The sequence below is a fragment of the Pseudorca crassidens genome, chromosome 13 (genome assembly GCF_039906515.1).
Source record: "Pseudorca crassidens isolate mPseCra1 chromosome 13, mPseCra1.hap1, whole genome shotgun sequence".
NCBI classification, from domain to species: domain Eukaryota; kingdom Metazoa; phylum Chordata; class Mammalia; order Artiodactyla; family Delphinidae; genus Pseudorca; species Pseudorca crassidens.
This window is the reverse complement of record NC_090308.1, coordinates 74,392,819-74,407,301: the sequence shown is the minus strand read 5'-3', so window position 1 is coordinate 74,407,301 and position 14,483 is coordinate 74,392,819. Positions and strand designations below refer to the sequence as shown.

Below are 14,483 nucleotides of genomic sequence, written 5' to 3'. Positions count from 1 at the left end.
AGAACCAGCGTTTGCTGCGATTCTCAGCTCTGTGACAGTTCTACCCAAGGTTCTTCGTACACATTTTTCTCACTCCATCCTCGTGATGATTATGTGAGACTAGACTATTATCCTGTTAGGAGGATGTGGGCAGATGATACACCTCAGGGATGTCAAGTGACTTGCCTGAGATCACACGGGGTCTTGGCATCCACGACCTCCTGATTCCAGAGCTCATTCTTTTTTTTTTTTTTGCGGTACGCGGGCCTCTCCCTGCTGTGGCCCCTCCCGTTGCGGAGCACAGGCTCCGGACGCGCAGGCTCAGCGGCCATGGCTCACAGGCCCAGCCGCTTCGCGGCACGTAGGATCTTCCCGGACCAGGGCACGAACCCACGTCCCCTGCATCGGCAGGCGGACTCTCAACCACTGCGCCACCAGGGAAGCCCCAGAGCTCATTCTTTTACTGGGAAGAACGACAAAGCTTCAAGGAGGTGGTCCTAAATCTTCACCAGCAACTGGCACTCAGGGACCAGACCTCGTCTTCCTGATGGTCACATTAGGGGGTTGGACAGATGATCTCCACGATCCCTTCCACCTCTCACATGCTGCCTTTGTCACTTTGGGAAGCTCTGTTCAGTGACCCAGGGAAGCAAAAAGAAAATGCATGGAGTATCTATTTACTAAGGGTCAGACATCGTCTCTTACTCTATTCAATTCAAATATGAATTTTCACCCAACTTTTGATTATGAGAAATATCAAAACATTGATTCAACAATTATTAAAATTTTGACATATTTGGTTCTTCCATACCTATCTATCTCTCTTCCAAGCTATCTATCATCTATATGAAGTTTTGAAATGAAGTAATGGACATCTCAAGATTTCACCCCTAAATATTTCATCCTGCATCTCCTTAAGAATAACAATATTTTCTTACATAAGCATAAACCATTATCACACCTAAGAAAATTAACAATAGTTCCATATTTATATCCAAGTTTAATAGCCAGTCCAGATTAAAATTTCCTTGTCCCCAATTGCGTTTGTAGCTTTTGCCTGTGTTTTTGAACCCAGATCCAATCAAGTTTCACTCATTGTATTTGGGTAAGCAAGTTAAACAAGAACAGCCCCTCAAACTTTGCTATGTTTGTTTTGTTTTATGACATGGCCTTTTCTTAGAAGAGTCCAGGCCAAAGTCTGGTAGCATAACCCATATTCCGGATTTCTCTGTTTCCTTGTGGTGTTACATAAGTCTCTCCCCTGATTTTTCCTGTAAACTGGAAGCTGGGTCTAAAGACGGGATTGGAATTCTGTTAAACACCTTTGGCAGGGATACTTCATAGATGCTTTGTACTTCATATCATTTCAGTCAGGAGACTCAATGCTAGGTTGAATATGACGCTAAATATGATCTCTTGGCTAAAGTGATAGCCCACAGGTTCTCCCATTGTAAGGATGGGATTCTCTTGAAAATCTGTCTGGCAGGGTGTGGATCATCTGTTCCGTACTTGATAATAGACACATCCATTGATATTTAATTGTATATATTGTTCAATTGATAGTTGCAACTTGGTGATTTTCTAAGTTTTCTTTTCTCCTTCATTTCTTTGCAGGCATACCTCTATAAACAAGACCTTTTCCTTACCTATTGGGGATGAATTACATTTCCTTTTACAAAGGAAGGGTAAATGTCTCCTTCTCTTTGCTAACTTTCAGAATAAGGAGTTGCTACGGTCACTTTTGATGGTGGCAAATCGGTTTTTTTCTGTCTTTCTTTGAACAGTGCTACAGACTTGTGGCTTTTTTATTAATTCTACTTTTATGATCAATTGCACTCATTTTTGGTGCTCAAATTGCCCCAAATCTGGCCAGAGGAAGCTCCTTCAAGCTGGCTGGCTCCTGCATCCTTTGAGATGTCCCCATCATTCTTTGAGCACTTCCCTGCTTTTTGGCACAAGAAAAGGTCCTGGGCTCACCTTGTACTTTCCCACCCCAGATCCAGAATTAGCCATTTCTCCAAGGAACGCTGGGATCTTTTATTGAAAAACAGTATTTGAAATCCAAGATCTCTGTACTCAGGGAGCTATTGTACTCATTGCCATTGTACTATCATTGCCTGTAAGCTCTTTCAGTGGCTAAAGCTAAGAAATGTATTTAAATCATGAGTTCATACTGATACTCTCAATTCAAATTTAATATTACATGGCTTTTCTTAACTTTTAAAATTTTACATTGTACCTCTTTTCTCTTACATAGAAACATATCTGTTTCTAATAACATTTACATATTTACTAATTTGCTATAGTTTACAATAGACATAAAGTAGATTTAAAATGCAAATAGCAGAAAATTACTTGGTGAATTTTAGATTTTTTTTTTGAAGGGGTATTTCTTTTTGTCCTTCAAATATATTCAACTAAAGATGGGCAATAAGAATATTGTGTTCCAATGTCACTCCAAAGAACTATTTTTCTGTATATATTATGTCATCCATATGATCTATAGTTAGAGTAACTTGTTTTGGTTTGATTTCAAATTTGGTTTGCTTTTATTTTCTTTGTGAGTAAATTTTAGTTTTGAACAGGTAAAACATGTTTGAGCATTTATGTAGCTCAAATTCAAAATTACATAAAAATAGAGTTAAAGAATTCAACTATACTTATCCATATCCCCTTGTCTTCTCTATCTCTAGGTAACCAACGATTTTATCAATCTGTTGGTTTGATTTTTGTTTTGTTTTGTTTTGTTTTTGCGGTACACGGGGCCTCTCACTGTTGTGACCTCTCCCGTTGCGGAGCACAGGCTCTGGACGCGCAAGCTCAGCGGCCATGGCTCACGGGCCCAGCTGCTCCGCGGCACGTGGGATCTTCGCGGACCAGGGCACGAACCCATGTCCCCTGCATCGGCAGGCGGACTCTCAACCACTGCGCCACCAGGGAAGTCCTCCAAAACTCTTAACACACACATTCTCTCCTTTTCTTTTTCTGCTGTGTTCCATTCATCAGTCTCACAGGACCCAGGTTCTGCCTTTTTTTTTTTTTTTGAGATAAACAAATGTTCTTTCTTTCTTGCTGGGTAATTCTTTTGAAAATATATTCTTTCAAAGTTCATTTCTTAAGTTATCTGTCCTACTTCTGCCCTATTCATTAAAAAAAAAAAGGTGGATAAACCATTTTGGTTAAATTAAGAGTTTTTTGCCTTTCCCTACAACAATTTTATCTGACCTTTGAGAGTAATATGGCAAAAAGAAACTAATGCAATGACGTGTGTTTATCATCTAATCCACGCATGCTAGGTGCATGACTGTCGCCTGGCTTGTGAATTACTTAAGCTTCAGCACACGCAGAATAAATTAACCGAGCTCTGAATAGATCACTTATTAGTCTTTGGAGGATAACTGTCTCATAGGAATCTGGAGCCCTGTGTGACGGTCAGCATCCTTTTCAGCCTTGGAGTCAGGAGCAGTGGCAAAGCAATGATGATTTCCTGGCCTGAAAGGAAGGGAAGGGGCTCATGAGAGAGAAAAGGAGCATGTGTGGGCAAAGAAGAGAGACGAGTAGAAGTGAGAGCAAGTAAGGAAGAGAAGCAAGAAAGGAATGGGAAGAGAGGAGAGGAATGGAAGATACTGCAGGAAAAGAGCACAAAGTGTCTAAACTATGTTACAGATGTACGTCTGGTGGAAAAAACTCTCCTCTCAGGGTTGGAAACCATGTTTTCCACTTGTGTATCTTCTGCACATGGTGCTATCCAAAGAATCTGAGGTGGGTTGTAAATCAAGAACTTTGGGAAATACAGTGGCTCTTTTTATTAGTAGCTATTATTTACACATGCTTACCATGTACCAGGCCCTTATTCAAGCACTTAGCATGGGCTATGCCATTTAATTCTTACCCCAAGCCTAGGAATTGGATTTTATAATTATCTCAGTTTTCCTGCTGTGGAAACTGAGGCAAGGATGCTAATTAACTTACCCAAGGTCACACCGAGCAAATGACAGTTACTGTTTTTTGCCACTCACCCTGTCTTCCTTCCTGGCAGAACCCCAGTAGTTTGGGTTGGCTATATGCCCACCCTCCACCCCAAAATCCTTGGGGATAAAGACCTAAACCCATCTTGCCTCTGGCACTCTCCTTCCTGATATGTACTTTCCCAGACTCCCTTGGCCATGTGACCCAGTTCTGATCAAAGAGCTTTAGGGAGAAACACACTGGGGGGCTTCTGGAAAAGCTTTTCCTCTGTGATAAGAGGAAAGCATATTTTCTCACTGCCCTCTTCTTTCTTCCTACTTGGGATGATAGTATGACAATGCCATCCTTGTGGCTGAGGCAGCCACTTTGCAACCATGAGGCAACGAGCCCAAGGAGGAACATCACTATGCTGAAGATGGCGCACTGGAAAGTGGAAAGCGTCCTGGGCTTTGAGGACATTGCTGAATTGCGGTGATAAACCTGGATTCACCTCCCTATCCTCTTCTTGTTATGTAATATTTCACATCAAATGTCCTGATTGCTGCCACAAGTTTGTTAGATTTAGCCAAACCTACAGCTGCATGTATGTCAACTGTTATGGGAACAGAAGTGGATTTTGGACACAAGAAGCCTGTTTCTGTTTTGGGCTGATAGGCTGCTATTCAGTACCACTGAATTCTGTCGGCTTCAGCACCTCCCACCCTCAACCTTGACTCCACATACACAGTTGTTACGCTTGATTGAGGAACAAAGGCAAAATGTAGCAAACTGTAGGAAAATAGACACTGATGAGATTTTTAAGTACCAAAAATATTACTTATTCTACTAAAACCGGAACAGACATGACACATATTGCAAGTAAACTTTAAATCATACTACAGAGATTCCTTTCCAAGGACCCATACTCCATGTCTCTGCACTGTTCGCACATAACCACCCACTCACTGGCCTTTGTGCTTCTATCCAGGACTTCAGTTTGTGCTAAACCTGTTTTATTCCACCTCTAATGCACATACTCTTTTATGAAGCTTCATATACCCAGCATCTAGTAGAGTGCCTGGTACCTAGTAGGAATTTGATATATACCAGCGGTATGGAATTAAAATCATATAATATCCCCTCTACTGAACAGCTATCCAATTTATGCATCTCAGGAACTACAAAGACATATTCATATTTTTATGGTCCTGAGAGATGATTTCTTAATAATTATTAAACATTTAAAGAAATGCACATTACTTAAGAGAGGAAGTTTGATAAGTTGCTAATAGAGAGCAGGTGCTCAACAAATAAACCGAACTGAACAGATTGGCTTTTAAAAAGCTACACGTTCGGGGCTTCCCTGGTGGCACAGTGGTTAAGAATCTGCCTGCCAATGCAAGGGACACGGGTTCGAGCCCTGGCCTGGGAAGATCCCACATGCCGCGGAGCAACTAAGCCCATGCGCCACAACTATGGAGCCTGAGCTCTAGAGCCCGCGAGCCACAACTACTGAAGCCCACACACCTAGAGCCTGTGCTCCTCAACAAGAGAAGCCACGACAATGAGAAGCCCACGCACCACAACAAAGAGTAGCCCCCGCTCACCGCAACTAGAGAAAGCCCGCGTGCAGCAATGAAGACCCAACTCAGCCAAAATTTAAAAACAAATAAATTAAAAAAAAAGATTTTAAAAGCTACACGTTCACCATATGATCCAGCAATCCCACTCCTGGGCATATATCCAGAGAAAACCAAAATTAGAAAAGATACAGGCACCCCAATGTTCACTGCAGCACTATTTACAATAGCCAAGACACGGAAGCAACCTAAATGTCCATCGACAGAAGAATGGATAAAGAAGATGAAGTACATATATACAATGGAATATTACTCAGCCATAAAAAAGAATGGAATAATGCCATTTGCAGCAACATGGATGGACCTAGAGATTATCATACTATGTGAAGTAAGTCAGACAAAGACAAATATCATATGATTCACTTATATGTGGAATCTAATTTTAAAAAATGATACAAATGAACTTATCTACAAAACAGAAACAGACTCACAGATACTGAAAACAAACTTATGGTCACCAAAGGGGAAACGTGGAAGGGGGATAAATCAGGAACTTGGGATGAACATACACACACTACAATATATAAAATATATAACCAACAGGGCCTACTGTATAGCACAGGGAACTGTACTCAATGTCTTGTAATAACCTATAATGGAAAAGAATCTGAAAAAGAACGAATATATGTATAACTGAATCACTCTGCTGTACATCTGAAACTAACACAACATTGTAAATCAACTATACTCCAATAAAATCTTAAAAAAAATAAAAAGCTACATGTTCTGGGAAATGTAAATTGTGGTTCAAGTAAAATAAGGCATTCCCACTACATTGTTTTCAGGGCAAGAAGAATTTAATGGGTTTTTCAGATATGTCTGGTTTATAACCAGAAAGCAATTAACACTAGAAGGACTAGAGCTTCATTATTAAGTCCTTCATTTTGTCATAAACTTAGTGATACCTGGGCCAGATCATAGCTTCCCAGTACAGTGAGTGCATTCACAGAGAAGTCTCATTCCCTGACCTTGGTGTTAAAAGGGATTCCACTTAATGCAAAAATGCCTTCCCTCTAAAAAGATGCTATTTAAACCCGACAGCTCTCATTGCAGTGGAGACCAACGTAGAGTGATGGCTGCAATTTAAGTTGCTCTGAATAAAGTGGCTAGAGATGGATGCAAAACTGAGGAAAAGAAGTGGTAACCTAATAAAGGGCTCTATATTTTTTGTCGCCCTTTGATTTTACTTTTTAGGAAAGAGTTGAGAAATTTAAAGGTGAAGAGCTCACTGTTTTTTTCAAAACCATTATAGCTCAAGGTATTTAGAAGTACTAAAAGCAAATGTTCATCATTTCCATTGAGTAGGCCCTTCAAAATCATAGGAAAAGCAATAATAAAAAGGAATAACCGCTACAACAACATCACTTTATATTTGCTTAACCTGACTTTTCCATCTACTCTAATTGAAGCTATATATAAACTTTTTCTTAGACTTGCTCTGTTGCAATTATTCTAAATGGCTTTATGCCTAGCATAATGAGAAATTATAATGAACTGAAAACTCATTAGCAATGTATTCATGAGGAATCAAAATAATTTCAAAATTCAACAACCTAAATGTAAATTTTTGTTTATTATAATATGGCATTCATTTATAAAGTACTGAACTAATAATCAAAATATTGTAGAGTATTGGGAGTTCCTCTAATTTGCCGAGAACTATTTAAGCAATATCAACTTTAACCTTTATCTTGTTATGGTGACGTCATCTCTTGATCTGGAATGTAATCTTGGAGGGGGCAGGGGGAGATGTGTACACACACACACACACACACACACACGTGTGTGTGTATATATATATATGTATCTCCAAAAAAATTGATTAGGAGAGTCCTACAAGGTTAAAAAACAAAATAAAACAATAAAAATAGTCCTTTCCTTCAAGCACCTAGCATACTCTTGTTGAGTTTTCATCTTCCTGAGAAGCCATAATCTCCATGAGGGAGAGGTAAGAGATAGATGGGCCCCTGGGCCAGACAGCTGGTGTTTGTCAAGCAGAGTAAAATTGAAGCTTTGTTCTCACCCAGACACTCCAAGGACAAAGCTGGTGGCAGAAGCTGAGCTCTGCTGAAGTAAAGAGATAAGATGACCACTCCTGAGGCCAAGGAACACTTCCCTGTCTGCACATGCGCAGGAAGGTTCCTTGGGGGTTAAAAAGGGAGGGGGCACTCCCCCATAATAAGTGTGGGCATGCACCCACAGGCCTCTGCGGTGGGATCCATCTTGGCAAAAAGTTGCTCACCCGTCTTAGGGAAGGAGGGTCCTAGGACCCGTCAGGTGTGAAAAAAGAAACAAGATAATTGGCCAAAGGTAAACAAAGACTCAGAAGGACTGTCCTATATAAGTGATTCAAATCACCATTTTACTGGGCTCCTCCTTAGAGAGGATGCCTAGCTTCTGATTTACATAAACTTAAATAAATAAACTGCTTTTCTGTATGCTCTCCCATACAATGTGCTGTGTCTCTAATAATAAACTTTGTACCTGTTTTTACAGTTTTTGCCTCCTTGAAACATTCTTGCTTTCAATGGGGGTAAGAGCTAGGGGAACTTTGCTTCTACCCTCTAACCCCTGATGGTTTAGTGGCTAGGATTCCTGGTTTTCATCCAGGCTACCCAGGTTCAGCTCCTGGGCAAGGAACTAAGATCTCTCTTCAGGACCGCTGACTGCTGTCTCTCGGAGATCAACAGTAGGGACTATGTTTGATTCAGTGCTGAGTCCTCAGCATCTAGCATAGCACGTGACACACACTGAATGACTACAGCTGCAAGAAATTAACTGCATGCAAGGTTTTTAGCTCTTCCGGTGGTTACCAGCAGACCTTGAAGCTTCCTTGTTATAGTTCCAATATATATATATATAGTGCTCCAAGATGGCTTGTGCATTCACCTCTCTCCTCCTAACTTTTTTCAGATTCTAGTGGGAATAAGGTATTGGGGAAATGAAAGTGTTTTCTCCTGTCAGAGAGGATAGGGAACCCTATTGATTGGATTGAATGTGAACTGATTCAAGAATATGTCCTGGTGTGGAGAAAAAGGAACCTTCCTACACTGTTGGTGGGAATGTGAATTGGTACAGCCACTATGGAGAACAGTATGGAGGTTCCTTAAAAGATTAAAAATAGAGCTACCATATGACACGTTAATCCCACTCCTGAGCATATACCCTGAGAAAACTATAATTCGAAAAGATATATGCACCCCAATGTTCACTGCAACACTATCTACAATAGCCAAGACATGGAAGCAACCCAAGTGCCCATCAACAGATAAATGGATAAAGAAGATGTGGTATATATACATACAATGGAATATTACTCAGCCATAAAAAAGAATGAAATAATGCCATTTGCAGCAACATGGATGGACCCAGAGATTATCATACTAAGTGAAGTAAGCCAGAAAGAGAAAGACAAATATCATATCATGATATCACTTATATGTGGAATCTAAAAAAAAAAAGATACAAAAGATACAAATGAACTTACTTACAAAACAGAAAGAGACTCACAGGCATAGAAAACAAACTTATGGTTACCGAAGGGGAAAGGGGGTGGGGGATGGACAAATTAGGAGTTTGGGATTAACATATACACACTACTGTTTGTAAAATAGATAACCTACTGTATAGCACAGGGAAATCTACTCAACATTTTGTAGTAACCTATAAGGGAAGAAAATCTGAAAAAGAATATACATATATATGTATATATATATACACACACACATATATATATATATCTGAATCGCTGTACACCTGAAACTAATACAACATTGCAAATCAACTATACTTCAATTTAAAAAAAAAAAAAAAAAAGAACATGTCCTGAATGTTGGTTTCAAGCCTAATTCCTTGCTTTACGATTTGCCTCCAGTTCTTCAACATGACGGCTGAAAGTTCCATCCAGTTCAGGGATCGCTTAGTATGGTTCTGTCAATTAAGATTTTATTTTATTAAGAATAGACAGAATGGCCCGATGAAGCCACATAAAAGCAGCGAATGAATTTTCTGACAAAATTCAAGCCGCCTTACTTGCCTTTATTGCTGCTTCATTTCACTAATACTCCTTTTCTCTTAAGTATGGTCTCTAAACTTCATTAACATCAAAAAGATTTTAAGTACTTTAAGCAGGACATGGCACTGGACAAGAGGCTCATACGAACCAGATCCCTGTTATTTAGCAAGTTCAAATCACAGACATGAGACAGAAATATTTACAGGATTTATATGCTTTATGCAAATGAAGGCCATTCCTTGATTTACTTTGCGTGATTCGTAACAGCTAATACTTTGTGAGTCCCAACTGTGTCCCAGGCACTGTGTGAATAGCACTTTACTTACATCTTCTCCACTAAGCCCCCAACAACAACTCGGAAGGGGAGGTATTGGAAAGTTACCTAAACTGCCTAAGGAAGCTTATAGAGCTGGGACATCAATCCAGGTCTGACTCAGAGGCCCGTTCCTTAACCACTCTGACCTATCCCTGCCCTACCCTTGCCCTTTGGCTTATAACCTCCACTCCCACAAATCTGTCGCCTACTAACAGCCAAATGTGCTCATTGAGCTTTCAGGGGAGCTACTGCCTGGAGTAGGGCAGGGATGTTACACGCATGGTGTGGTGACTGACATTCTTTAAAAAGTGAAATTCCTGGGACTTCCCTGGTGGTCCAGTGGGTAAGCTCCGCACTCCCAATGCAGGGGACGCAGGTTCAATCCCTGGTCAGGGAACTAGATCCCGCATGCATGCCGCAACTAAAGATCCGGCACAGCCAAAATAAATAAATAAATGTGTGGGGTTTTTTTTAAAGTGAAATCCTTGGGGAGCTAGACAGTCTTGGATTAAGTGCTGTTAAGGACAGGCACCCCCGACAAAACAGAATTATCAATCAGATTCAATGCCACTCTAAAAATAAAATCTGGACAGTTGGGGGACTCCAGACTGTTTCAGAGAGCTCTTCATTTAATCTGTAGATAAACCTGAAAGAAGAATGTTTCTGTTCCCTGACTCCCCTGCAAGCTTCTGTCCTTGTTCATTCTCTTATTACTCCTCAACTTCCAATTAGAAAAGACTAGATCGTTCCCTCTACTGCCTCATTAGCTATCGCTGCGATGTGGCTTCTGCCTCTGCCCTCCTGCTGGCAATGCTCTCATAAAGGTCAGCAATGATAACAAACCATTATTATAATAACACCTGATGCTTCTTGTGGCTTTACTGGAGCCAAACACCAGGCTCAGAGCTTTATTTATGTTGCAGGGAGAAACCTGGAGAACCCTAGGGCTGTATGGGACTTACGAGTCAATATTGAAAGATGAGAACATTTTAGACAAAAATCTGTATTTTTGAGCAGTGTTGTCCAGTTTGCTACAGTCCTCTCGGTGAAGACATGTGCACTTGGACCTACCCCACCTCTCTCATTTATGTCACCTGCCTGACCCCTATAGGGAGAGGATTTACTATCTGCGCTTTGCATAGATATTCTGGCCGGGATTGTGTAGCTGCCAGGAAAAGAGACGTTATACACCTTAAATTTACACAATGTTATATATCAATTACATGTCAATAACACTAAGGAAAAAACCCACCCTCGCCAGATGTTCTATCACGACTTGTAAAAGGGATCGATTTCTAGGCAATGCAGGAGCAGCCTCCATGATGCCTAATGACCTACTCCATTTTCTGAGTTCTGTCTTAAGTTTCAGCCACCTGCTCTATCTGCAGACTTGACTTGTCAGATCAGCACGGAATCCTCTCTGTGCTATGATACCCTGGTGGTGATCTTGGACTCTTAGCTTATGTTCCAGATTGCTTTCTACTCTCTGTCACTCTCTGGGTCCCAACTCTGTACTGGCTACTGTGGGTTCCTGCACTGCTAACACTTTGTCCTGAATACAAGCTTTAAGGATAAACCTCTTCACTGAGGGTCCAAAAAACAGAGCTAACTATGACCAGAGTAATCTTCTCAAAGTACAGTTCTTTTTTTTTTTTTTTTAAAGACTTGGTTTTAACAAATTTGTTTAAAATAGTTTTTTTTTGTGGCTGTGTTGGGTCTTCCTGGCGGTACGCGGGCCTCTCATTGTGGTGGATTCTCTTGTTGCCAAGCACAGGCTCTAGGTGCGCGGGCTTCAGTAATTGTGGCATGAGGGCTTCAGTAGTTGTGGCTCACAGGCTCTAGAGCACAGGCTCAGTAGTTGTGGCGCACAGGCTTAGTTGCTCCGCGGCATGTGGGATCTTCCCGGACCAGGGCTCGAACCGGTGTCCCCTGCATTGGCAGGTGGATTCTTAACCACTGCAGCACTGGGGAAGTCTTCAAAGTATAGTTCTGATCATATCCTTTTCTTCCTCAGAATGCTTACAAATTAAGTACAACCTTCTTAAGGCACTTTGGGTTGCACAAAACAGAAACCTATTTGGGGTGACTTAGGTTAAGATGAGGAATTTATGATTTGACTACAGGACTATGACACAGGCCTCCAGAGCAGGGATACAGGAACAGGCTGAGCCATAAACAGGGACTGGCAAACTTCTTCTGTAAAAGGGCTACAGAGTAAATGTACTAGGCTTTGCAGGCCATATGGTTTCTGGCATTCTGCCAGAGACAATAGGAAAACTATTGTGTTCTAATAAAACTTTATTTACAAAACAGACAACCAACTGGATTTGACACACAGGCCAGAGTTTTAGGGCCCCTGGGCTAAAGCGTTATGAGGATTCTCTGAAACATCTCCATCGCCCTCCACGCCCCTGCTTTGTTGTTCTCTTCCTGTTGACTACCTTCCTCAGCTTCTGTGGTTCTCACGTTGGAACAGGGCTTCTGAAAGCACTGAGCTTCCAGGTCACAAGATGAAGTTCAAGCGTTCTCTCTCTCTCTCAGTCCTAATTTTATTTATTTTTTTTTCAAAAATTTATTTATTTATTTATTTTTGGCTGTGTTGGCTCTTCGTTTCTGTGCGAGGGCTTTCTCTAGTTGCGGCGAGCGGGGGCCACTCTTCATCGCGGTGCGCAGGCCTTTCACTGTCGTGGCCTCTCATGTTGCGGAGCACAGGCTCCAGACGCACAGGCTCAGTAGTTGTGGCGCACGGGCCCAGTTGCTCCGCGGCATGTGGGATCTTCCCAGACCAGGGCTTGAACCCCTGTCCCCTGCATTGGCAGGCAGATACTCAACCACTGTGCCACCAGGGAAGCCCTAGTCCTAATTTTAAATCCTTAGGGAAGAGATGTTGCCTGGCCTTGCTTGGCTCAGACGCTCACCCCTCAACCTATCAGCTGTGGCCAGGGCTCTGGGTCTTGCTCTATGAACCAGGGGCGTGTTGGGAAACCACCCCTACAAGCTCTTGGATCAAAGCTGAGGAAGAGATTCCAGAAAAAGGCAGGGAGTTAGGCAGAGAACCCGGTGAGAGCCTCTTGCTGCATTCAACCAAAGCTGTATTTTCAGCATTGCCCCCTGTTAGGACCCTGATTTTCCTTCCTGAAGCAAAATGGACCCCTTGCTGTTCCTATAGACCCTGCATTTTCCATCCTGCATCCCTTCTATCTGCCAGCAGAAATTCTACTCACCTTTAAAGTCTCTTCTAGAAGGCCACCCTTTCCCTCGCTTTCCTTTATATCCATACAACACTCTACTGGTACAGTGTATCTCATTCTGTCACTATTTCTGTACCTGACTTTTTGTTTTGCAGACAACAGGTGCTCTGCTGACTGAGGAAATGACTTATTCAGCTTTTCACCCACTCTGGTACCGGTTAGAGCACAGGCTCTGAGTTCTCATTTGTTGAGTTTAACCATATCCTCAAAGCTGAATAATTCCAAACCAAAGAAATTGAGACTTTTATAAAGTTGCATTTATATAGGAAATACGGTATCTACCTTTAAGAAAATTATTGTAAAAGTAATAAACATTCATTTCCGCGTTTACGGTGACCAAATTAAACTAAATCTGCAGAGAGAGATTATCTACAGCCAGCAAAATTTATAGTTAAAATTGTTGAATAGTAAGAAGAAATAAAGTCCCATTAGCATTGTATCTTCTGTCACTGTACTAAATAAAAAATGGAATACTACAGACATGACTTCTGATAAATAGGGACGGTTATACACTTGAAATATTCAAAATCGCTCTAAAAAACAAATGCTCCAAAACGATTAGTGTTTGTGCAAGAATTTTACCAAAGAGCCGGAGACCTCATCATCTAATTTCTTTGTTTCTAGAACTATTAATTAACATTGCTCCCAGAACTCTGCTAAAACTCCCCTGCTGCAAGGAAGAAAGTAAATACAGTACTGCAGGGAAAACGGGTTCATTTTCACGGAGCTGCGAGAGGCTTGCGCTTTCGTAAAACAGAAAACACTTGCTGAAGAACTATTCCTAAACTCTTAGCAACTACATAGAAGCTTTTTATTTTAACAGCATCCTCCTGGGAGACTGCGCTGGAATGTGCAGCAGGTCTGAAAAAGGCACAGATTTGGCTCAACTGTAAATATCAGGTGCACAGAGGCGAAGCCATTGTGTAGGGGAGGGGGTGGGGCGGGCGGGGTCCTGATTCCCGATGCTGATAGTACGATTCTAATTTCGCTTGGTATTTATTTTTTCTGCTACAATTACAGTTTTGCTAGAAAAATAAAATATCGGCTGTGCTCTCACCTGGGTTTCTAATGTTCAGCGTCTACCGAAAAAGAAAACCTCTCATTTACCCCGCAAAGAATCACCTTTCCGCACCTCCAGAGCCGCTGGGAAAAGAGAGGAGCGCGCGTCCCCACCGCCCTTACCGTCCCCACTTCCCCGAGCGCCCGGCCCGCCCCACCCCGCCGGCCGCGAGTCGCTGGGGCTTGCTGGGCGGGCAGGAGACCCGGAGATGATGGGTCTCCGCGTCACCACTAAGTCTGTGGACGTTTCTGGGAGGGGATGCTCCACACCAGTA

General features: G+C 41.8%; 1 long non-coding RNA gene across 1 annotated transcript; it reads right to left on the bottom strand.

Moving 5' to 3' along the window:
* Window positions 1-216: 216 nt before the first annotated feature.
* LOC137204807 (uncharacterized) lies at window positions 217-14,440 on the bottom strand. The gene is made up of 2 exons (XR_010933852.1): window positions 14,207-14,440; window positions 217-608 (listed from the first exon to the last, which is right to left on the bottom strand). It is a non-coding gene; the product is annotated as an uncharacterized lncRNA (long non-coding RNA).
* Between the last annotated feature and the right edge of the window lie 43 nt (window positions 14,441-14,483).